The sequence below is a fragment of the Mirounga angustirostris genome, unplaced genomic scaffold, assembly GCF_029215605.1.
Source record: "Mirounga angustirostris isolate CCGP_5_RB_7025 unplaced genomic scaffold, mMirAng1.0.hap1 SCAF_15, whole genome shotgun sequence".
NCBI lineage: Eukaryota > Metazoa > Chordata > Mammalia > Carnivora > Phocidae > Mirounga > Mirounga angustirostris.
In genome coordinates, this window is record NW_026991723.1 from 14,773,663 (window position 1) to 14,797,589 (window position 23,927).

The 23,927-nt window shown below is 42.2% G+C and overlaps 1 long non-coding RNA gene across 1 annotated transcript; it reads left to right on the top strand.

Moving 5' to 3' along the window:
• Positions 1-811: 811 nt before the first annotated feature.
• Positions 812-12,001, top strand: LOC123849324 (uncharacterized). The gene is made up of 3 exons (XR_006792031.2): positions 812-882; positions 3,544-3,676; positions 11,444-12,001. It is a non-coding gene; the product is annotated as an uncharacterized LOC123849324 (long non-coding RNA).
• Positions 12,002-23,927: the final 11,926 nt, after the last annotated feature.

The following is a 23,927-nucleotide window of genomic DNA, read 5'->3' on the forward strand; positions in this document are numbered from 1 at the left end:
ACTAACCACCTATGTTGTTTGTACTAAGGTATAATAATAACTAGATTTTAGCACATTGTGATTAATTCTGTTCTGATGTATATGGTTATTCTCTTTATCATATTAAAAAAAGGCTAGTGTCAGCAAATCTCAACGCTCTTCTTTTTATATGTGATGAAGATTTACTTTAAAATTTAAGTATTAAAAAAATAAAACAAAATGTAAGTATTAAATATACGTGTAAATATACATACACACACATATATACATATATACACACACACATAATTCTTAACATTGCATACGATGAGCCTTTTAGGGTTCAGTTCTTCATGTTTTAAAATATAAGTTTAGTGTTCCAACATATAAAGCATATTCACATATTAGTTGCCATGCTATTGGGTTTTTTTTGTTTGTTTGGTTTTTGGTTTTTCGGCTACTTTAACCACCCCAGGATGAAGAAAACTGAATGTAGAGTTAAACATTTCACTTAACTTCAACTATTACAAAAGAAATCCATTTATTTGTGAAATAGCCCAGCTATGGATTCTCTAGTCTTCTCTATTGCTAGATTTTAGAAGGACCAAAAAAAAAAAAAAAAAAAAAGAAGAAGAAGAAGAAAATGAAGCATGAACTAGAAGAGAAAGTAGAATTCATGCCACGATAGTGTGTTCATATTTTATCAGAGCCTGACTATACTTCCGCTGATACATTTTCCCCCAGCTTGACATTTTAAAGGCTTATTTTAAATTTATCTCTTCTGTATTAACAGGTGGGAAGTAGCTGATTCAACGTATAGCAACTACTCTGGTTACTTTCATCTAGATTTTTCTCTTACAGGTAATTGGGTTTCTGCGGCCCTAGACACATAATGATTGGAAATCACGGTACCAATTCTATTTGGTATATTTTCAATTTATCCTTCCTATGCTGTGTGTGTGTGTGTGTGTATCTGTGTGTCTAAGTACTGGTCTCACCCGACAGCTATCTAGAAACGAATTCTGTTTTTGAGCTAACTGATTTTAACTTGTGCAAATGGAAGTCCTTTAAAAAATTTTATTTACAATTGCTCTGCATTCTCAAAAAGGGTAGAAAAGACCTAACTTAATATTTCTTCACAGTCCATATAGCACACACACTCTTGACTTTTAATTCCTCAGAGTCTTGATATTTTATAAGCACTAGTTCCTATTCTTTTTTTTTTTTTTTTTTCCTTGCAAGGAATTGACCGGCATCATTGTACTGGGTGTTGTCTTTTGATCTTTGGTTTTTCTCAGCTATGCTCACTTACTGCTCATTCAATTACTGAATAATTAAGGGCGGCTCTTTCCAGCCAAAAATACTTTTCAAGTTAACATTTTTTTTTCCTTAAATTTTTGCCCCACGCTATTTATTTCTGCATCCAGTGTTGTTCCAGCTTGCTGAGCATTCCAGAGAGCTGGCATCCAAGTTAGCCAAGGTTTTGAAATGTTGACCACGCTGACCTGAATTCTTTCCAGATGCCTATTTGCATACCTTCAACGAGAGTGGTTATTTCTCACTAAAAGACCAAAATCTGGAAATATTAGGAAGAATGATGTGCTTTTTTCTTGGTGAGATCTTGATCTTAGCATTTTACTCCCCCTTCCTGGTTTGCACCCATGACCTTTGGAAGTTAAAGGACAATAATAGAATAAGGGCACGTGAGTAGCAAAGGCCTCTATCACAGAACCATCTCTGGAGTGAAAGTAGGGGAAGCTGGCATTAGGCAGGCATTGGCCACTTACAAGCTTGAAGAGGACTCTGGTCCATGATTTTACGGGTTTTACTTTCTCATCTATAAAATAAAGGGGTTAGAACAGGTGATTTTTAAGGGCTTCCTTGCTGTCTGATGTTCTATGGTCTATGACAACAGTTGAAGTCTCCACAGAGTGAAGGAGGTAGAAATTCCTGAAATTTACTCTGCTTCTTTATTCCTGAACATTCTTGAACTCTGAGTTGGAATCTCTTGGGTGCCTTAAGCAACTAGATTTCCCTTGACTTATGAGAAAGGCACAAAAGTTGGCCTTTCTTAATGTAATTATTAGTAAAAGGCATATAAATGACATGTTGGAAAGTCAGAAAATCAATAGCTTCCTTTTCCTGTGTATGAATGTTTCTTATTAAGATGAACATGCTCCACAGTTAATATCTCATTTGTTCGTACAACATCCGGGTGAGGTAGATGGTAGTAGCAATCCCATGCAAATAAGTGAAGTTTGCTAAGTAACTGTTTCCTTGGGTTCTTTTGGCTTTGGGCCTAACTACTAGATGATGTTACTCAGGTAAATGAATGCATGACTAAGGTTAAAAAAAAGAAGAAGAAGCAGGACTCTTGGTGACATCTTATGTCACTGGGAAATTTTATGAAGTCTAAGTGACTCACTTAGAGGCAGATAGGGCATGTGTTATTAAACTGAAGTCACCAAGTGAGCACTTCAAGGTTTTGGGTATGACTCTCGTATTATATAGCACAACGAAGATGGGCAGGAAGTGAAGGGTGAATTTGAATGGGGGGGTGATGGTGATTAGAACAGGATGCCAAGGATCCTAAATTCTATTTGCAGAAGTGTTCTGTAGGTGTATCATTCATTCATTCATTCAAAAATATTTATTGAGCACCTATGGACTGTCTGCTGGGTGGGTATTGGGAATAAGGATCCAGTAGTGAAGAAAACAGAAGCGTTGTGGTGGGGAATAGGGAAAAGAAAGGTAGTAATAAATAGGATTCTTCAGATGAAGATGGAACAATAAATACTAGGAAGGCCATGAAACCAGGTACCATGACCCAGAGTGACCGAGGTCCAGGCAGGGGTAAGTACATTAATAAGGGGGAACCTTCTCTGAAGAATTGATCTTGGAGATGAGGCATCAATGATAAGAAGGAGGCCGTCACAGGAACACGGGGGAGAAGCATTCCAGGCAGAAGAAAGGGCAAGTGCAGAGACCCTGAGGTGGGCAGAGTTTGGAATGTCTGAGAACAACCACAAGGCCAGTGTCGTTAGAGCAGAGGGGGTGGGGGGGTTGGCAGGACATGAGGCCTTGTGGGCTAGGGCAAGGAATTTGTATTTTAAATGTAACAGAAAGCGACAGGAGGATTCTAAGCAGAGGAGTGGCATAGTCCTATTTACATTAAAAAAAAAAAAATAAGAGCTCTGTGAAGGATGGATTATGGATTATAGCAGAACAAGGGTAGAAGCAAGAAGATAATTCCCTCCATCCAGATGGGAGATGATGGGAGTTTGAATTTGAATAGAAGCAGGGGTTTTCCAGGAGAGAAATTCAGGGCTCATATTTAGAGTAATGGGTCAGAACAAAGAGGGAAGACAATGTACCCTAAATCACTGGATCATTGCCCTATGAGATAGAAAACGAATGAGGAACAGGAAAAAAACCAAACCAAAACAAAACAAAAAAACCAGGGAGGCCACCAGGTTCTGAAACACAAGAACCCTTGGGAATTTCTTGCATGCCCGTGAGCAGAAGGACTGTAAATTAAGAAAGCTAGGTTTCCTTTTAGTAAAACACAATCTGTCACCCATGCAGCCCGTCACTGTCTGCGGGGGCCAAGCATGAAGAGCCGGGAAGAATCACTCGGCATGCTAGGAACGATTACTGGCTTGAAGTTCAAGAGCCTGCGAAGACAGTGTTGATTGTGTCTCTCCTGTCTGACACTCAGGTAAGAATACAAAAGTTGCACAAAGAGAAGAGTTAGAGAAATCAGTCGATCAGAAGCTAAGTGGATCTGACCCGCGAACGCATGACGATGACTGAAATGGTCCAAAATGTCAGCAGCACTGAGGTTGAGAAAGCTTGGTGTAAGAAGTGACAGAGGTGCTAACAGGTTGCAGTAACAGGATTCTGGGTGATGACTTCCCTGCTGGTGTAAAAAACCTTCGGTCCTTTCCAGATACTTGATGCCCTCATTCTATCACCACTAAACAACAACGACCAAAAAACGACGCAAAATAACATTAAGAACTCAAAAGCAAACGAGACCAGCTCCACACCAGTGTCTCCCAGAGCTAGGTGGTGAGTCTCGGGATGCAGACAGAGGCAACAGGCCTTCAGCCCTCTCCCGAGTGAGTCAGGGCTGGTCGAGGAAGGAGGGGCCTGGGCTGTGTGATCTGGGAAACTACAGAAGACCTTACTTAGCAAACATTCAAGATTTCCAGTGACTCATTGCCACTGGCGGCTTTGCCCATGGCAGTTGGCTCAGGTCCTCCCGTGTTTTGGTTCGAGAAAGGCTGCAGAGGAAAAACAAGCTGCTTTGTTTCCCTTTAATTTGCACTGACATTGAGCGATACCCAGCACTTGGGCTAGTGCTCCTGCTGTCTCCGTGGGCTTCCAGAGCTGGGCCAGTGTGGAGCAGGTCAGAGCCCACCAGGGTCCCTGGGAGCAATTATTTTAATGAGGCATGTAATCGTACATTTCAATATTAACTTATTTAAATATAAGCATTAAATCACGTTTCGGGTTTTATTCGAACAGAGTACAGATTTTCCCCAGCACACCATAGAGGTAGCCAAGTGTAAAATAAAGACCCTTCTTCAGTTGTCCAAACCGGAGGCACAGGAAACAAGTCTGACTCGCCTGTTTGTGTAGGGAAGGCCTCCCTCTCAGCACGATTCCCATCCCTCCTGTGACTTATCTCAGCCCAAGCAAATGTGAGCGGAACTTCTTCCCTGCCGCTTGGAAGGAGCACTCATGTCTTGGTGGACCACCTCAGGAAGGCTGAGTATAACATCCTGAGTTTGTGCCATGATCAGGTTACATTGTTTTTGAGATTCCAGGGTCATGGGGGAGTTCTGACCTAAATTATCCGGATGAACTATCACATTGTGCTCTCCTTTGTCTGTCGAAATTTGGCAACTGCCGAGCCACCCTCATCCAACTGGTTGTCCTGGGCGCTGGGGCTCACCCAGCAAAATGGAATTTCAGGCTCAGTGATGTTTAATCTGCTACCACTTGCCATTTTTCTCTTGGAAGAGGGCAGATTGCTTCACTGATCTCTATTTCATCTTTTGAAAAAACTAGCATGATAATGGTTATCTGGCTTACATGCTTGTCAGGAGGAGTTATTCTAAAGCACTTTGCAAATATAAAAATGTTCCACAAAATTGCAGAGTCATCCAGATGCTGCACCACTTGTCTCCTTTGGGGAAACCATCCAAATCCACACCCTCCCGAGCTGACTTTTCTCCTACCTCCTGTTCTGGCTTTTGTTGAGAGATATTTAGATCTCTTTTTATTTTATTTGACTTTATTTTATTTTATTTTGGAAAGAGAGAGAGGGAGAGAGAGAGCACACTAGTGGGGGCGGGAGGGGCAGAGGGAGAGAGAGAATCTTAAGCGGGGCTCGATCTCACAACCCTGAAATTATGACCTGAACTGAGATCAAGAGTCAGATGTTTAACCGACTGAGCCCCCCAATTGCCCCTAGATCTCTTTTTAAAATGTTTATCCTGTGTGTGTGTGTGATGCAAAAGAATTATGTTAAAATATTAATATCTTGGAAATTGTGTTTGTAAGTTAAACCTTATTTTGAAAAGTTGTGTAATTTCCTTTCTCAGCTACTCATTTGAATATAAGAAATGCAAATAAAGTGCACTTTTCTCTCCAAATGGGAGCAGCTACTCGGCCATCACAAGAATTCTTATTTGAAAAGCTGAAGGACTAAAGAGTCACATAATTGTTCAGTTCGATACCTTATTGAATTCAGATGAGCACATTTTAATGTACGGAATGAGCCGAGCGTCTTTTATTCTATAACTCTTTAAAATGGACTTCATTTAGGGGCGCCTGGGTGGCTCAGTTGGTTAAGCGGCTGCCTTTGGCTCAGGTCATGATCCCCGGGTCCTGGGATTGAGCCCTGCATCCGGCTCCCTGCTCAGCGGGAAGCCTGCTTCTCCCTCTCCCTCTGCCTGCCACTCCCCCTGCTTGTGCTCTCTCTCTACCTCTCTTTCAAGTAAATAAATAAAATCTTAAAAAATAAATAAATAAAATGGACTTCATTTAGATTTGAGGCACTAAGATGAAAACTAACTAATTTCCTTCAGAGGAAAACATTTCCTTTATGAAGAGCAAGCTGGAACAGACAATAAAATGAGAGACAGTATTTTCCACAAGCATAACTTGAATTTTATACCAGAAACTTTATGATCCCCTTTTACCACATTCTTAAGGAATCAAATGAAATATCACATATTCCACAACACCCTCTGTGATGACCAGGTCCTACTCTGAGCTCCTTCCTCACCCAGTGCTTCTCATATGAGAAACCATAATAGTAATGGGTGATACTGTTCAGAAGCAGAGAATCCAGAAAACAAAGAGCAAGACCTAGAAAAGGAACAAACTAAAATGGACAGACAAGGAAGAACCTACAAAACAGACACCAAACCCAGAAAAATATATCAGGAGGTAGTGGAGGGGGGTGTGTGGAGGAATGGGGGAAATAGGTGATGGGGATTAAGGAGTGCACCTTTGATGAGCACTGGGTGTTGTATGGAAGCCATGACTCACTAAATCCTACACCTGAAACTAATATACACTATATGTTAACTAAGTGGAATTTCAATAAAAACTTGAAAGAAAAAAATATGATATCATAGTGGCCACAAAAAAAAGAATGGTTAAATTTTGGAAAATTGAGATGAAGGAAAATCATTCACCCAAAGACCTGCCATCTAAATAAAAATACATTAAAAAGGCGGTGGGGGTGGCGGGGGAGGGGGGCTTGGCGCCTGGGTGGTTCAGTTGGTTAAGCATCTGCCTTCAGCTCAGCAGGGTCCTGGGATCGAGCCCACGTCTCACGTTGGGCTCTCTGCTCAGCGGGGAGTCTGCTTCTCCCTCTGCCCCTCTCCCCCCGTTCGTGTTCTTGTGCTCTCTCTCTCTCAAATAAATAAATGAGATCTTAAAAAGATAATAATAATAATAAAGAAAATAAGAGAAAATAAAAGAATACTAAAGAAAGAGGGTAGGGGCCAATGATGTCAAATGCTGTGAGGAGTAAGAAGTGTCCAGATGTGACAAGGGTGTCATTGATAATGGGTGAAAAAAACAGACCTAGATGTGCTTAGGAGGCTTTTCATTTTGGAACATACTGATTTCAGGCTGAATTGAGGGTAGAGTCCTATTGTCTGAAAGCTTTTATTTGGCTGAGGAATATCATTCATTCATAAATAGGTATGTTAGGAGGCCCTGGGCCTGTTGTATCCTTGATTACAGAAAAAGGAATAATAGTTGGGTCTGATAACCACGAGACACCGCCCCTCATTTGTTTCTGGCTCTCAACTGGAAACATTGTTGAAAACACTCATTATCACAGTATCCCCAAGAGGTAGGCGTTAATACCTGCCATGTGCAACTGTCAAACTCTGATGATTGGATGAAAACAATTATGTCATGAGTCATAGGTTACTACTACTTACTTTCAAGAGTCAAATTACACACATCTGATTGTGGGAGCAATGCATGGAGGTACTGTGGCATTCCACACACGTATATAAATATTTCTGGCCATTGATCTTTGTTTAACATTGGTCAGATAAAAGTTAATGTTCTCCTATGTCCTTATATACCCCGAGTCAGCCTGAACTTCGCCCTGATGTATTCTCAATTTATAAGTATCTTTGATAGAGTTGTTGTCATTTTTTCCCCTCTGGGTATTTATCTCCTGTCTGCTTGCCCAAGTGGTGTTTTGCAAGTTTCACCAGATCTCCTCAACCAAACTTCACTTTACCATCCAAGTAAACTTGATAATTATTGTTTTATCTCTCTGATTGTACCAGTCCTCTGAAGGGAAACCTATTAGCCAGAGATGCTTAGATTTGATTTTCCCAGAAAATAGGTATTTCTAATCAGATACAGGACTATGTTCTTGAATTTGTGGAGAGAGAGGAAACATGAACTCAGCTGTGTTTAGCTTTCTGCTCTGTTTCTCTGAATCACAGTAGATTTTCAGGAAAGTGGAGGAACCAGAAGTAAGCAAGTTACACTATTAAATTTAGGAGATCGCAGGGGTGCCTGGGTGGCTCAGTTAAGTGTCTGCCTTCGGCCCTGGGTCCTTGGGTTGGGCCCTGAATCTGCTTCTTTCTCTCCCTTTGCTCCTCCCCCCGCCCCCCGCTTGTGTATGTTCTCTCTCTCTCTCTCAAATAAATAAATATATAAAATCTTTAAAAATAACAAATTTAGGAGATCACAGCAGTAGCAGGGAAGGCAGATGAAACGAAGCTAGCACGTAGGTCTCACTACCGACCATAGAAATAAATACACCAACAGTGTCAACAGATAACAGTAGGTAACATTTACTAGGGCCTTGCTCCAAGCCAGACTCTGTTTTTGGCTTGATTAATTCCCACAATTTTATGAAGTAGGTCCTGTCTTATCATAGAGCTGGCCAATCTGAGGGCCAACAAGGCTAACATGACTTGGCAAAGTCAACGGAGGTAGTGACTTCAGAGCTGGGATTGAAATCCAGGCTGTCATTTTCAAACTAATATTCCACAATTCTGCCTCAATCATTTCTCTACCTTTTAGGCATGCTTTCAAATACAGGATGTTTCCAATACAGAGTTGGAGATGTTGAAAGGCCCCAAAGCAGTTAGCAATAATTACAATGTCTACAGTCTAACAATCTCTCTCACTGCTAGAAGACACCCATAGTTGCCATTCTATACACTTGGTTGCCCTTGAACATGGACTTCTCATTTAAGATGAACTGTCTGCTCTGACTATACCCTCTTTTACATAGCAAGGCAAAGGTCTTGCGGGTTCTAATTAAAAAAAAAAAAAAGCACTTTGAGGGTCACTGGCTATGCATTACAGTATACTTTTAAAGCTCTTGTATGCATCAAGGTTATTCTATCCTGTGTTCAGTTATATGATCCATTCAACTTGCTACCTAATGGATGTGCAGAGACCATGCCCTTACATAATTTACATAATTTTGTGTAATTTACATTTTATATATTTAGCAGCACACCTTTATGCCATGGTACATTACTTGAGAACCAATCTATTTTTCTCATAACTGGAAATTTAAGTGAGATTATACATGAAAATCACTCTCATTTATTTTCACCCCGAAAGGGATCAGTAGTTTGATTCACAAACATTTGAATCTTACTGTGTCAGAGATTGTATTAGGACCTAGGGATACAAGGAGGATACAAACTAACTCATCAAAGAATTCCCTACCAAAAAAATAATAATAATGTAGCAGGATAATTGACACAATAGCAGTTTATTAACTGTGGTATGGAAATACAGAGAAAGACCCAACTAAGTCTTTGGGGATTCTCAAAGAAAACTTGACAGAGATGGGGAATTTGAGTCTTTCAGGTTAAGAAGAAAGTTACCAGGGAGACATGGGGGTTCAAATGTAGCACTTACAAGCAGAAAGTACAGCATAAACAAAAGCATAGAGAACAACGAATACTTTGGGGATGGTCAAAGCCTCAACTGCATGGTCATGGTGGTAGTTGCTAAAGAGAGGAGGTTGGAAAGTGGATTGGGTGGATTGAAAAAATTCTTTTAGACCAGATGAAAAATTGGTCTTATTAGGCAACAAGGAGCCACAGAAAATCTTAGACCATCATAAGCTTTACATTCTACAGTAGCAATTTGGGTGCCATAAGAAATATAGATTAGAGGTTGATAAGAACAGACTCTCAGGGACCAATTCATCAAACCCAAGTGCCAATAGATCAAGAGATGATAAAAGTCAGAATTAACATGGTGGCAGTGGATTCCGCGGTGGCATTTCAGGGCTTTAAAAAATGGACTTAAGAGACCATTTGGGATGGGAGGAAGACAGGAGAAGAAAGAAGGAGTTGATGTCTTCAGGGATTGATGGAGCTTTTGCTAAGATTGGGAATACGAGAAGAAGAATAAATTGGGGGAGGGGAGAAAGGTACTGGATTTTAATTTGCATGTATTGAATTTGAGATGCCAGCAGGACATTCAAGAGCTTAGGCCTTCCTTGAGGACAATTGTTTAGGTGATCGTATCAAAATGCTGGTGATAACTCCTGTCACACATATCAGCTGTGCGTGAAGAAGAAAATTTGAGTCTTGCATATCAATCCTTTTCTCTGCCATTTAGAAACATTGCATTTTCACCAATGTCAGGGTTTTTTTTTGTGATTTGATGAGATCAGCTGAAAACTTCCACTCTATTTTCCTGATAACGGTAACCTAGGGAAAGCATTAAATTGTGTTGATAAAATTGTTGGCTACAATCTGGCTCTAATGATAATAGCTTAGAATTATGAAGCAGCAATATTTTAGCCCAAGAGAAAACAAACTTTATCCTGAGCACATGTGTTCTTTTGCCTTTCTCATCTGATGTTGCTTGAAAATTTTATTTTTCCACTTTGCATAGTGGATTCTGCCAACTGTTTTAAAAGCTTTTCTCCTTTTAGGGGAGGAGGGGAACAGTTTTTCCTCCCTTCTGCCTGATAGCTGAGGAGTGAAGATTTAATCGATGAGAAAAATATACACACTACAACCTCAGAATGTTCCCGCTGCTTTTAATGTTTGATGTACCTGACAGATTACCCTTTCAAAACAGAATAATAGGATAGGTGGTGCTGGAAAAAATTTTTTCCATCCAAGGCAAAGCCACATGGACATTGAATATAACTGGCATTAGCCTAGACATTTGGGGGCGGCGGGGGGGCATGTCCTTGGGGCACAGATTCTATAATAAAAGGCTTCCAACTCCTTAAACACATACTCCAGGCTCACTACAGAAGGTGTAATGGAAAGAACATTGAGCAAGAATCAGGAGACTTGGCATCTATTTCTGACTCTGCCACTTTGTGGGACCGGGAAAATCTTACCCCTCTCTGTGCTTTAGCATCTTCATTAGCAAAAATTAATGGTTGCATTAGATGATTTCTGACTTTAATCAAAAATAAATACCATATATTTTTGAACACCCACTATACATGTCAACTACTTTTACATATATATTTACACTCGATATAAACTGATTATGAAAAACAAACTAACCCATGTTACCTGTCATTTTTTTTTAAAGATTTGTTTTATTTTTAGAGAGAGTGTGGGAGCAGGGGGAGGGGCAGAGGGAGAAGGAGAATCCCCAAGGAGACTCCCCGCTGAGCATGGAGCCCAAAGCAGGGCTCCATCTCAAGACCCTGAGATCATGACCTGAGCTGAAATCAAGAGCCGGCCGCTTAACCGACTGAGCCACCCAGGCGCCCCCACCTGTCATGTATTGATGAGGAAACTGAGGCTCAGAGAAAAAGTTCACTCAATATCAGGAGGTTAGTGAACATTTTAAGGCCAGGTCTTACTTAAATGAGTGTCCTTTCCACAGTATTGCGCTGCCACTAAACAATTTCCATTATTTGGCCAGAAGAGGATGACCGATAGATACATCTGAAACAGTAAAACTAACCTACCATTCTTTATCCCAGACAGAAACAGAGAATGATGAGCAACTTTGAGGAAGAATTTCATAAAGGACTTTAGGACAAGAAATCTCGAAGCTTCGAATAGTGATCATGAGAATAGTGACCTGGAGAGGTGTTATCCAGGTTTGGCAATGGGTCCTTTCTTATGACTGCCAACACGAAAGAAGTTCAACTCAAAAGCTGAGGAGGGAATAAAACACTGACTCTATGCCTTGCAAACTGTGAAGTAGGAAAATTTTGAGCTCTTCCCTTATCATTTCATAGAGCATCTATGTTTGAGAACTAATATTTGTCCTTTGGAGGTGTGTGTGTGTGTGTGTGTGTGTGTGTGTTTGAGCACTCTGTGTGTCCATGTACCCACGTGCAATTATTGGATAAATCAAGAGACAGGACTGACTCCCAGTGGAGGTAAGGTCTTAAAAGAGATCAATTGCCTGGAAATCCCTCTTCCACTCCCTCACCTGCCCTTAATTCTTCCGAAGTTCCTGGGAAATCAAGGGCTGTCATTGTCTTTTCTATGGAAGCCTTCAAGAAGCAACTGAATTAGGAGCCACTTAGCTTTGAGCTGTGTGTAGCTTTGGGGTGGGCAGGAAGGTGAGATGAGAGACCAGTCACTTGGGTTGGAGGGGGGAAGATGGAGAGGGAATCAGAGTTGTTAAAAGAATATCCCCTATATGGAAAGGGGAGACTCAACAATGAGGGGAGTGAAGGAGAAACAGGTTAGAAACAGGAAGAGTCTACAAGGAGACCCCACTGTGAATAGCTGACCATTCTGCAGCCCCTTGGACCCTGAACAAGAAGCTTACTTAGTGTGTGGCTTTAGGTTCTTTTCCCGGCTCTTACTGATTCTGCCACAGACATATCTTTCAAAGGGATTCCATCCACTTCTCTCTGATCTGCTGCTAGTATTTTAGTCTAGGACCACTCTCGTCTCTCCGAGGTTGCTCCACAGAATCCTCCTCGAGCTCCATGTACCGGGTACATGGCCAGTCATTTTCAACTCTTAATACATTCCACACAATACAGCCATAGAGACCTTCCTGAAATACAAATCAGATCTTGTTGTTTCATCTCAAACTTTCCTTGCCCTCTACACTGCCCTCATGTCAAGTTTAAGCTCTCTAGTGGGAGGGCATAAGTCCCTTGGTGGTTCTCCTGCCTCTTTCTCCTCTTTCAGGTCTCACTACCCTCCACCTCTCAGATGATTTCCCAGACATATGGGGGTCCTAGTAGGACTTTTTTACCTTTTTTTTTCCCCTCTGGCCTCAGGGCTGCTCTCTCTGCTATGAGATTCTCTTTCCCTTTTCTATGATAACTACCCCCAAACTTTACCATGAATAATATGCATTAATCTTTTAGATTTTAGAGATGTCCCCGGGAACACTGCCCTGACCTCTGCCTGCAAGACTTTGTTCCTGTTTATGTTTTCATAACTCCTGGGGATCACCCTATTGTAGGACACATCACACCTTGTAGCTGCCCTATTTGCTTGTCTGTATTCGCAGCTAGTCTTTAAACTTTTTGAGCACAGTCTTCGTTGTTCATTATTGTAACTTCTTTCTCAGAATAGTTTCAGATATTTGACACTCAGCAAAAGCTAGTCCTTCTTCCCCCCTGTAGAAGGAATAAATGGCTATTTAGCACCATCCACAAAATAGCTCTCCAGCTAAAGATAGCTAAGATACTCTATACTCCTTTTGTCTCAAATAAACAGTTGTGCCTCTTGATTTTTTTGTTCATTAATGAAGACTTTACCTTGGGGCTCTCAAATGTGATTGTAATCTCCTGGACATTCCAGTCCTAGATTTTGTTTTATTACATACATTAAATTTACACTTTGGCCAAATTTCCACATTTGTGAACTATAAGCATTGAATGTGGGATTAAAAACCTACAAGTAGGTGGAAGTATGGGAGGGGAAGAAGAGGGTATGGGGTCCACACTGAGTATTATTTCTTTGGGAATTTTGGGGGGAAAAGGAGAAATGCTCAGGATGTCCCAGATACAAATGGTTTGGATTTCGTGGCGAGCTGTCTTTCTCAAATTTACTGCTTATTCCTCTGCCTCTTCTCACACCCCCAAACTGAATTTCCCCCTTCAACATGCTCCCTTCTGCCCCAGGCTCAGTCACACTTCACCTATCAAGAAAATACATTCCTCGACACAAGAGAAGTAGGAATTTCTACTCCACACATGTTTCTTGTACTTTTGTTTTGGTCTAATTTCTCCACCTCCCAGTTAAAAAGGAAGCTAGGTTAGAACCATACTCTAGTATAGATAGGATCACAACAAAAGAAAGCCAGAGGATTGCTTCAAGAACTTCTGTTAATGCTGTTTTCATTCAACAACTATTTATTGAGTCATGCTCTTGGTTAAGCACTGTGTTAGGCCCTGTGGTTCAAAGATGTGGAGGTAGCCTCTTCCTTGAAAAAGCTTACCCTGCAAGCTTCAGAGTTAATATAAATAATTATTGCTTAACTACAATATTCTTGATTTATATTCTTAAATATTTTGGGTCTTGAGAAATTCATGTGTTTGCCTATTTTTCATTTTTAGGAAAGGTTTGTTGACTTAGTGGATTCTAGGATGGTAGGCTGGTTTTCTGACCCAAGGTGGTGGACCGGACATTTGTATATATGAATAGTGCTTTCCCACACCTCCCAGAAATAAAGGTGTCGATGTACTGATATCTGAAGGTTTCAGCTTTGAAAACGGGAGAAATACATAACATTTTAACTTGATTGTGGAAGATGACAGTTGCATGTTTCTAATCTGTATGTGTTTCCATCTTTGTGATAAGATGCTTTAATAAATCTCTTAAATATTAAAAAAAAGAAATAAACCTCTAAGCAAAGAGAAAGAAAGGGACATTATCAGCAGATAAGAGATTCTAAAAAAAAAAAAAAATTTAGAAATTGAAAGGTAAATCGAATAGTGGGAGTTAGAATTACCAGACATATTTGGGAAACCAGCAGCATGAATAAGGTAATCCAAGAAAAACAAATTGATCTTGTGAAAGTGGAAGGAATTTGAGAAATAGACACCACGTAAAAACTAAATAATTAAAGACAACAGCTTCTATTCAGTATACTCAGAGATAATTGGAGAATTATTAAATCCATAAAACAAGAGCGGGGGTGGGGGGGCAGTGAAAAGAGCTAAGCTCTGTGACCAAATGGACAGGGGAGTGCGTGCGTGCATGTGTGTAAGAACCAGGAACATGTTCATAAAGAAAGTGTTGGGCTGAGCTTACTGGTGAAGTCGATGTCCCTATGCAGAGGAAGTACAACCACAGAGCCTTTAAAGAAGACACGGAGTGAAGTCCAGGAAACCACAGGTAACTGCAGAGAAATTATAGGCTGATGGGTGCCTGGAAAGAGGTCAGCCTGGAGGTAGGCAGGAGCTAGCCCAGAAAGGTCTTCAGACTTTTGACACCACGCTAAAGAGTTGGCATCTTATCGTGTCGGTAATGAGAAACGTGGGCACATTTTGTAGAGATAATTAATTGAGGAACGGATTTATATGATCAAATAAAAGGTTGATTGACCTGACTACTGTTTGCTGGGTGGAGTCCAAGGGTTAAACCCTAAGGCAGGAGGAAAAGCCAATCAATGAGATGATTTGAGGGGGCGTTGAGACAAGAGTGGGGGATGGGACACAAAAGTTATTAAGGTGGTAGAATTGATTGGACTTGGTGAGCCTGGTGGCAACATTCATCCAGACAGAGAATACAGGATGAGGAGCAGATTTCAGAGGAACATAATGAGCTCTTTTTTTAGCTCTTTGTGAATGTTCAGAAATGGCAGCTGGTGTTGCATAATTGCAAAATTGGGGTTTAGCTAGTTATTGGCTTCTAAGAATATAAACGTATTCCTTCTTTCCTCTGGCCTACTCTTGGAAAAATGACACCAAGGAGTGGGGGTCCAAGGGTGTTTTTTGAGTAAGGGCCTATATGTAAATTTCCTTACATCTTTATCTTTTCTGCCCCTTTTCAACATTTTGGCTAGTTTTTCTGATTATATAGGTAATCCACAATCATGGCAAAAGTTCAAACAAAAGGAAAATTTAGCAAGTAGAGAATAAAACTCCTGAAGGCCTCTCCCAGAGATAACTAGTACTAATAGTTCGGTCTACAGTCTCCCAGATTGTTTTAGAGTGTATCCTTTCATTTAATCACTCATGATATTTTATGGGATCTTACTACAATACTGCTTTTTAATTCATTTACTCTATTTTTAATTTGGAAAATTTCAAATATTCATACAAGTAGAGAAAAAAACATAACACCTATATACTCAGCTCTTAGATTTAAGAGAATATCAGCATGTTGCCAAATCTCCTTTTTTTGTAAGTGAAATTTCAGTTACAGCCAAATCACCCAATTGCTATGACTTTTCTCTCCCTCCCACCCCCACCCACACACTCTTTCTCTCTCCCTTTCTGTATTCCAGAGGTTTGCACTATCCCGAAGTTGGTGTGAATCAGCCTTATGCATGTTTGTTTTTGAAATAATTTTCTACATAGGTATCTACCCAGAAAAAAAATATAGTGATATTTTCTATTAGTCTATCATTTTCATTAAATGTTTACATTCATGGTATCATACTGTATGTATCATTTTTCAGTTTTCTTTAAATGTGGCATTATATTTTTGAGATTTATCGCATTGCTTCGTGGATTGTTTACTTTTTTTTTAATCTACTCTATGATACACAACCCCATGTTTCTTAGTTTTATCAATAGTGCTAGAAAGTGTATCCTTGAACATCTGGCCTTGTGTAAATATGAAAGTCTTTCATCAGTGTGGGACTATGGGGTGCGCCCCCACTCAACTTTACTAGAGATTGACAAATGGCTTTCCAAAGAGGTGATACCATCTTACATTCCCACAAGCAATTTGTATACTCTTCTGATTCTTTTCACGCTTTGCCAATGCTTGCTTTTTTTACGTGAAAAATTTGGGGTTATGAAATAGTATCTGTGATGGTTGATTTTGTGTGTTAACTTGACTGGGCCATGGGGTGCCCAGATATTTGATTAAACGTTCTTCTTTTTTTTTTTTTAATCTTTTTTTTAATTTATTTTTTTATTTTTTTAAAGATTTTATTTATTTATTTGAGAGAGAGAATGAGAGACAGAGAGCACGAGAGAGAAGAGGGTCAGAGGGAGAAGCAGATCCCCCACTGAGCAGAGAACCCGATGTGGGACTCGATCCCGGGACTCCAGGATCATGACCTGAGCCGAAGGCAGTCGCTCAACCAACTGAGCCACCCAGGAGCCCCAGATTAAATGTTATTCTGAGCGTGTCCCTGAAAGTGTTTCTGGATGATATTAACATCTGAATTGATAGTAAATTGCCTTCCCCAGTGGGGGTGAGCCTCATTCAATCCATAGAAGAAAGAATGAGGGAGAATCCTCTCTTCAGGCCTGACTGTTTCCAGTGGGGACATGGGTCTTCTCTGCCTTCACAATAGGACTTGGGCTAGAAGTTACAACTTTGGGCCAAAAGTTACACCACCGGTTCTCAGGCCTTCTGACTCAGACTGGAACTGACCATTAGCTTTGCTGGGTCTCTAGCCTGCTGACTACAACGCTTGGGACTTCTCAGCCTCCACAACTACATGAACCAATTCTTTTATAATATATTTATATCTATGTCTAGCTATATATTTCTATTGGTTCTGTTTCTCTGGAGGACCCAGACTATTATAGTATCTCATTATTGTTTAAATAGACAGTTCCCTTGATAACTAGTAGGGTTGAGCATTTTTTCCTCATGTTTATTAGCAGTTTGGATTTCCTCTTGTGAATTTTCTGTTCATCATTTTTACCCACTTTGTATGTGTCTAGTCCTAGCCCATCCAACTGTCATTTCTCTCAGATACTTCACCCTGGGGACATCTGTTCCACCTTTATACCCCATGCCCAGAATTTTAAATGTCATATCTATTTAAATATAGATTACGGAAAATGAAGGCTAATTCAGAATAAAGAAGGGTGATGTAGGCAGATGGGCAGTGTGTCCTTCTGAAATAGGGGTTTAGGAATAAGAGGAGGTAGAAAGAATGCACAACCTCAAACTCTACCACCCACGAATGGTCTCATAGTACATGATGACATTGGTGGGCCATGCCAGCATTTCTACCCACCACAGGGACCCAGACTGAGGGACAAAGGGGCAGCTATTGCTAAGTCCTGTGCATAGACCTTGGAAGAGAACATACTTCACTCAAAGCCATTAAGGAAGCAGGTAATAGCTGTGACTGGTCTTTTACCCCTTTGTATGGTTCACAATGACCCTAAACATTTCTCAGAAAAAAAAATGTCACTCATTTCAACTCCCCTTAATGAGGATTTCTGTTTCTGCAGCATTTTAGTGATATTTATGTCAAAAGCTTACTTTTCAGAACTTCCCTCTTTTTCTATTTCTCTCTATCTTTTTTTTTTTTGCTGTTTTGAATAGGCTATAGTCATGCTCTGTGCTTCATCTGGGTGTTCCTTGGAAACAAAGCAATTTAGAGATGACAGATTGGGGACCAGTTAGAGGAACAGGAAGAACTGTGAGAGCAGGATCTTCTCCAGGACAGATGGTGAAGAAAAAGAGATAGAGTGTTGAGAGATGTTCATCCAATGGGTGCCCAAGCTGCTGAGTGCTTCAGTGTGAGCGGCCGTCCCGACGGACCCTTGGCTCCGAACTGCCATGGCAGCAACAGAAATGCGGAGCAATTATCTGAGCATTGTTACAGAGACGCTCCCACCTCAGAGGCTCCGGTCCTTGACATTGCTCTCCTGTTGAAAATTTTCCTTTGCCACAGGCTCAATCAACCCAGATGTAGTTGATGATCCATTCGCAAGCAATGGTTCCTTTGACAAAAAAACAAACAAACAACAACAAAAAAACCTTTTGTATCACTCTTTCCTCCAAGGAAAAAAGGAATCACTGATGAAACTTGACTGGAAAGCTTACCCATTCACAGGTGGATTGTCAAAGGTCACCTGTTAACCGTAGGCAGCCTGGACTGGTACACGGTACCAAGTGAATCCGAGGTAGAGAATGGTTATTTCCTTGTCACTTTCTAGACCCATTCTTGCTCTGGGGTGGAGGTCATGAGAATATGAGGGACACCAAAGGTGAATCTTTAGAAGTCAACCCCTCTGAGAAGGAGTCTCTGACCACTCATCCCTGCTACAGTCCCTACATATACTCCCACATCCTCCTACATCTTAGTCAGGGTTTTCTGGAGAAATAGAACCAGTAGGATATATTGAGATACATAAGAGAAGATTTATTATAAGAATTGGCTCGTGCAATGACGGAGGCCAAGAAGTGAACCAAGAAAGCCAGTGGTGTAATTCAGTCAGAGTCTGAAGGCCCGGGAACCAGGAGAGCTGAGGTTTGAGGGCAGAAGATGGATATTTCAGCTCAGACAGACAAAGCAAACTCACCCTTCCTCAGCTTTTTGTTCTACTGAGGCCTTCAACAAGTTGGATAATGCCCACCTGCCCTGGGAAGGGCAGCCTTCTTTACTCAATCTACCAATGGAAATGTTCATCTTTTCCAGAAACACCTTCACAGAAAACCCGGAAATAATGGTATTCCACCTATCTGGGAATTTCTTAGCCGAGTCAAGTTGGTACATAGGATTAACTCTCACATTGTGTTCACCTCCCATTGCTGGAATTATGTGCTCATTGAAACTGTTCACTTTTGGTCTCCACCATAAATCTTAGACTCCTAGAAAGATGGGACCACTGCTGTTTGATTCCCTCCAACCTAGCACAGTGCCCCCACGTACTTGTGGAACCTTTTAGTGGCTGGAGTTGGGTGTGGTGAAAGGAGCCCCTGCCACCTGCGATGAGGCTCTTGTACTTCTTTGGGCCAGGCTTTCCCTCCCAGCCCCCACCCTGACCTCCTTTTCACCTCCATCTCTCTACTTAGAAAGAGATAAATAATAACACACATATACAATGGGTTTACACGCATTGTCTTGCTTACATTATTATTCCACAATAGTAGATGAGGTTTAAAAACTCAATACCATGCTCTTAAATTTGCAAATCTTTGGAACGAGAATTGGGAACAATGACAACATCTTGAGCTTCCCAGAAGGTAACAGCGATAGGGATTTTTGTGGACATCTGAGAGAAGCACATACACAGATGGTTTGCCTTTTATTGGCCCATTCTTGCCCAGAAGGCAGCACTCCCTGAAACAAAGGAGCCTTATATTAGAAGGGGGTGGGGGTCACAGCAGCCTCCAGGGTGGGCCTTGTCCTTGCTCTGGTCTCTCCCTGGCCTGTCCTGTATCGTTCATCTTGTTACCTCACAATCCAGGGCTTGTGTCATTTTTCTTCTCTAGAGTGGAAATGACAGAGCTATAAAACATGCGTTTCTGATTGGTATCTCTGAGTCAGGCAAGGGGGCGGGGTGATTAAAACTGGACTCACACATCTCTTCCCATCAGCTAAACCAGAGCTGGGAAGGACAGAAGGAACTCATTAGGGGAAGGTCCCCAGGAAAATGTTTTTGGTGGCAAAGTCAGCAAAAGGAAGGCAGTTTTCCTTTGTGCCTCAAGAGAAGGTACCACCTGAGCAGGACGCCTCTGGCAGAATCCCCATTAAGACGTCAAAACAGGCTGTATTAAATCACTTCTAGAAAGCATCTCAGAACCAGAAAAAAAAAAGAAGCCCAATTCCACAGAGCAAGAACTGTGATCGTATTAAGCTCCGACAACCATGGCATTTGGCCAAGAGGGTAAAAATACACTGAAACTCCGAGAAGCCCCATAAATATCTTGAATAATCTCAGCTTGTGTGCCAAATGTGTCATCTTTCCTCTCTTTTCTCGGTCTTCTCTCCTCCCGCTCCTCCTCTCCCTTCCTTCTCCTTTCCCTCTTTCCTCCCTGACCTCTTTCTCCTTCTGTTCTTTTTTTTCCCTTCCCCCCTCTCCCTCCAATGCTCAGCGCCCTTTGCATCAACAAACATGGACAGATCTCCGATCTGGGCCAAACACTGTGCGAAGAGCCAGGGTGTCAGGATGAATCAGTTCTGTTTCCTGTCCAGCACTAAGGGTTGTTTGATAGGCTCTGCCAGGTTCTTCTTGCCCCTTCAATTGCCACCTCCTGGAACACGCTCTACTCAGCAGCCTTGGCATTTTTTTTTTTTTTTTATATTTTGTTTATTTATTTGAGAGAGAAAGAGAGAGAGCAGGAACACAAGCAGGGGGAGTGGGAGAGGGAGAAGCAGACTCTGCTGAGCAGGGAGCCTGACGTGGAGCTGGATCCCAGGACCCCGGGATCATGACCTGAGCCGAAGGCAGATGCTTAACCATCTGAGCCACCCAGGCGCCCCAGCCTTGGCATTCTTAATCTGTAATCTGTAATCTAAATAGGCAATTGGGATTTTTCTTGATCTTATCAAAATTATTCTCAGAAAAACTTTTTTTTTTTTTAAATCCTCCTGTAGCACATCCTCTAAGGATAAACAATGTGCTTTTTATGCCACCAACATTTCAAGTCCGGTCCCCCCCCTCCCCCGTACAACCCCTGACCACCCCTCTTCCAGTAACATCTCTGCCCCGTGTGCCTCTTCTTAGAAATTCTGAGCCGCCCTTGACCCTGCCCTCAAGTGGCTTACCACCTAGGGGAGTCATATTTAGATGACTTGCTTTAAAATTCTTTAATCACTCAAGCAGTTGATAGGAAAAGTTGCACAACTGACTTGGAAACTCCCACTTCAGCAGGTGGCTGTGCTTGGGCCTGAGGGGATGGGCGGAGCAAAGAGCAAGAAGCCAAGGCCCTCAGGGCTCCCGGGGCGATTTCATAAAAGACTGAGGTGTCGATTAGCACAGAGACTAGCCAGGACACTGGGTAATGCCTCCGTGCCTAGTTAGATCAAAAACAGTTCACCCTGTACCTAAATAATACCTTAGTCTCTGTACCGGCCTGATTGAAATCAGCTAACCTGTAGGCAAAGAGTACCACTCTTCCCCACTAAAGCTTTGGACAAACTTTTTTCGGCTTTGTGCAAAGGATTGGGTTAACTCTTGCAAAACTGGTTCACCAGGAACAATGACTAAGTGGATTTTTTTTTTTTAGCATCCGGCATATTGTGTCTGAGCAGCTATAAATATATTTACAAGCTGGAATTCCAAGGAGGGGAGGGTATTAGCTTGCTGGAGCTGAATGATGGGCCTTCCCCCAGCCAGCATGCTGTGGTTTCATCTTCCTCGCTTACAATTTTATTTTCCTTCTCAAAGACTTCGGGTCATTTTCTCTTTCACACAAAGAATTTCTCTCCCCCCTGCTCCCGTGTGTGTGTGTGTGCGCGCAGGTGCGCGTGTGCGTGGGTTCTGATCTCCCCAGGGGGTGGAGAATGCCATGCAGGTAGGTCTCTGTTATGAAACATACTATCTACTTCTTAACCACTCCAGTGATGAAAGCCAACTGACACACACAGGCCACGGTGTGAATCTGAAAGCCCAGAGACGTGTTCTTTCAAAGAGGAAGTGTTTGGGGAGTCTGAACGGCTCTGTCTTTGGACACTGATGTTTCTAGTTCCAGATCGTGGCGCTGGGGCAGGGAGAGGGTGTGCCAGCCAAGGATATTGGACATTGCTGTAGGGCAGTGTTTCCGACTGTGTGTTCCCAGGAATGAGCGACAGGAGGGATGCTGCAGAAGTGTTTAGTGAAATAAGGATTTCCAATAAGGGTGCTTTCTGGAGGTACTAAGTATGCTAATATGCCTTGGGCGTAGTCAAGGATGAGTTGTAAGATGCGCCATTTTTCATAGTTTTCTCTGAAGCCATGTCACCTGCAGCCTTCTCTGGCCTAGAGTTTCGAGACGCACACTTGTGTGCTGCCTGAGGCCCTAGGGAAAGAAGAGAATGAGGGAGGTATCCCCGAATAGAAAACTCCTCTGGTCATAGTTCCTGTTGATGTGGCCTGGTGGATCATTTTCCACTCTCCACGACTGATCTGGGGAGAGTAGACCCGACTTGGGGACTGCTGTGTATGGATCTAGGGCTTCTGGCATTTTTCTCGTTCCTTTTCACGTCTTTGTCCTATCTTGGCCCCATTGAGAAATCAACAGAATCCATTTGGTCACAGAGCGGAGCCTTTCTCCAGGATGAGGGATCATCATCCCGTGTATATTTAGGCATTATTTACGATCTGTTCAGCTGCCTTTTTTCAAGTTCAAGTCAGTTTGGTGAGCTAAGCACGCACTCAGAGGGATCCTTTCCCAGCTCCCCTGTTTCCTCCGCAAGGTGCTCCCCTGTTTCCTCCGCAAGGTGCTTTCTCTGGCCCGAAACTAACTAACCCTCTTACTGCCCTTGTAGTCACAATGCTGTCTTTCCAGTTCTCTGCGCTACCAGCTTGGTCTCTGGCGTCTAGGACTCCCCCTGGGAAATATCAGACTTTCATGTCTGTGTGCCACCGGGCTCGGTCCTGGCCGCCCTCGGCGTCACCCAGGCACCATGCCAGCCCATTGACTCCACTCGGGCCTTTGCCTGGAGGATGGGCCCAGAGATTTCCACTTCTACATGGCACCCCAGTTGACTCTGATGCCCGCCCGGGATTTAGAAACAGCTCTCTGGGTTCTGCTCACACAGCGCACTGTCCTTTTTCTTGGAGCCTTGCCTGGGTCACAATTCCAGTTCCCCGACCTTTGCCTTCAGAGAGTGGGGAAAACAGAAGTATTTGTAAAGTCCCCGTTGGGTCTCAGGTGCTTTAAATAGGTTCTTTCATTGCATCTTCACAACACGTTTATGAAGTACACATCGTTATCTTTATTTAAGGATGGGAAAACCAATATTCAGAGAGTCTGGGTAATTTTTGAAAAGGCTCTCAAGCAGGCAATGGCAGCCGAGGGGTTCAGCCTCCGATCTGCCAGCATTGACAGTCTTCTTACTGGAAAAAGTGTTGTCCCTGGGCCAACAGAATCAGCCTGATCTGGGACCTACTAGAAATGCAAATACTTGGGTGCCATCTCAGACCTACCCGGTTTCTTTGGGGGTAGGGTCCAGAGACCTGTATTTTATCAAGCCCCTCCAAATGATTCTGAGGCACCCTGAAGACTAAGACTATGTATTTCCCTGCTATATTGTCTCGTCGCTTTTTCCTTATGTTTTTGCTCAGAAGAACTGCCACATTTCTTTCCCAGAAACCCCACTATCAGCTCACTGTGCCGTTCCACTCATATCTTTCTCAACCAGCAGTTTTATTATGCACCCCCTGCTCATTTCCTTAGCGACATTCATGGTGTCTGAGCAAGCACGGGGATCCAACCTAGCTTCAGGTTTTGCACTATCTTACCTCAGTCTCTTAAATCTTCCTTTGCACATTTTAAGACATTGAAGACACTGACTTCCAGCCCCTTTTTGAATTTGGGAGTGGATGTACATATGCACACACCACACACACCCAGAGTGAAGTTTGATCACACCAACTAATTTCTTCATTATGTGATATCCACCACCACTGGCAAATC